The following is a 2500-nucleotide window of genomic DNA, read 5'->3' on the forward strand; positions in this document are numbered from 1 at the left end:
TAAATGGCTTGGTGGGGAGTTTTGTGAAAAAATGAAATTCGTGGTTTTTGAGATGTGAGGGTTGGAATGGCCTCCAAATGCCCCCAAATGAATACCATGAAAGTCTTGGTGCACGAAAGTTTTGAGTTGGTTGGGTTTTGCACATGGGCAAGGTTGTCGGTGCACCACGGCATAGCTAAATGGCTTGGTGGGGAGTTTTGTGAAAAAATGAAATTCGTGGTTTTTGAGATGTGAGGGTTGGAAAGGCCTCCAAATGCCCCCAAATGAATACCATGAAATTCTTGGTGCACGAAAGTTTTGAGTTCGGAGGGTTTTGCACATGGCCAATGTTGGCGGTGCACCGCGGCATAGCTAGAAGGCTTGGTGGGGAGTTTTGTGAAAAAATGAAATTCGTGGTTTTTGAGATGTGAGGGTTGGAAAGGCCTCCAAATGTCCCCAAATGAATACCATGAAATTCTTGGTGCACGAAAGTTTTGAGTTCGGAGGGTTTTGCACATGGCCAATGTTGGCGGTGCACCGCGGCATAGCTAGAAGGCTTGGTGGGGAGTTTTGTGAAAAAATGAAATTCGTGGTTTTTGAGATGTGAGGGTTGGAAAGGCCTCCAAATGTCCCCAAATGAGTACTGTAAAAGTGTTGGTGCACAAAAGTTTTGAATTGGATGCATTTTGCACTTGGCCAAGTTGGTCGGTGCACCGCGACTAGATAGCTTGGTGCCAAAATTTGTCAAATTTAAGACCTTGGCCAAACTGAATGAAATTTTGTGGGGAGGTTCCTGATATTGTTTAGTGGTGGACTGGAAAAAATGAGGTCGAAATTCGAAGTCTACATGTGCTTTTCTATTTTTCCCGATTTTACACATACCCGGTAAGTAAAAAAAATAAAAAAAATAGTTCCCCTTGGAGAAAAATTATGAAATTTGGTGAGCAAGGAGATACCATTATTCTACGAATTACTGCAAAAAATCGCATCAAAATTCGAAGTGTAGCCCGAGATATGGACTTATGTCTGCTCAAAAAAAGTGTATCTACTTGTACAATTTTGCCTTTTGCATATTAACCTCTTATAGGGGGGGAGTGCTCCTTGAGCCGGCCAGCTCCACACTGGCAGGTTTTAAAGGGAGCTTGATGAGGCCTCCCCCCTCACGTGGTGCGTGCGTTAGCATGTTTATCATGGCACAACTAGCCTCTTCATAGTTGTTGAGCTTTATTAATACCAACACACGGTCGTCACTGATCGTTGGTTAGCTCGGCAGCTAGTCCCTCGGATATTGTGGAAAGTTATTTTCATGCCTAGCGATGCTTGACCATGCGTCACTTGATGTTTCCATTTGCTTGCTTGCCCATGGTAGGTGGGGGGTGGACCGTCTTGTGGTGTGGTGTCTTGCGAACGTGAGGGTGTGTGAGTTGTAATCGAGATGCACTTGCTGGCTGGCTCCATGCCTTGCGTATCGAACGGTCAAGCATGCATCTCTTCCATTTTCACCCGTTGCCTTGGGTGATATTGGTTGATCAGTCCCTGTGTTGCCTACCCACTAGACGGTACTTCTGTGGTTGCTTCGAATTCTATCTTTCCATCACGAAGAGGTGTTGGAGGATCCTAATGTCACGCACGTGTTCCATCTAGTGAAACATCTCAGTGATGCACGTGTTGTGGCTAGTTCTTTTGGATGCGGTGCATTATATGAACTCGGGTTTACTTTAGCGACCCAGTTAACATAATTCGGTTGTGTCCCTTGATTGAGACGTTGTCCTTGAACTTGTTGTGAGCAATATCGTTCTTCCACAACCCGTCGTCTTGAGTGCGATGGAAGGCAAATAAGATGTGCTTTGGCATGTCATGCACGTACTCGATTGCGGGAAGTGTGAGAAAGTGTTGTTGACAACCCGTGGGAAATGGAATGTGGCAAATCGTGATGAGCTCTTCGTGGATCTGCGAAGAAGACGACCTTTGGGCCTGTTGGAAACGAGGGAGGCGATGTTGAACTGCGAAGAAGATGGACTTTTGGGTTGTTTGAATCAATGGGAGGCCACGCGAGAACTCCGAATACTATGGACTCTTGGGTTGTTGGAAGCAACGGGAGGCCCCGCTAGAACTCCGAATACTACGGACTCTTGGGTTGTTGGAAGCAAGGGGAGGCCCCGCTAGAACTCCGAATACTATGGACTCTTGGGTTGTTGGAAGCAAGGGGAGGTCCCGCTAGAACTCCGAATACTACGGACTCTTGGGTTGTTGGAAGCAAGGGGAGGCCCCGCTAGAACTCCGAATACTATGGACTCTTGGGTTGTTGGAAGCAAGGGGAGGCCCCGCTAGAACTCCGAATACTATGGACTCTTGGGTTGTTGGCAACGACAACTTGGGGGGATGACACTGGAAAAGAGTGAACTAGGCCAAACTGCGAACAAGGCAACTTGGGGGGATGACACTGGAAAAGAGTGAACTAGGCCAAACTGCGAACAAGGCAACTTGGGGGGATGATGCTGGAAAAGAGTGAACTAGACCG

This window comes from Vigna unguiculata, unplaced genomic scaffold, assembly GCF_037176805.1.
Source record: "Vigna unguiculata cultivar grain cowpea cultivar isolate G323 ecotype 2 unplaced genomic scaffold, ASM3717680v1 ptg000051l_ERROPOS641538, whole genome shotgun sequence".
NCBI classification, from domain to species: domain Eukaryota; kingdom Viridiplantae; phylum Streptophyta; class Magnoliopsida; order Fabales; family Fabaceae; genus Vigna; species Vigna unguiculata.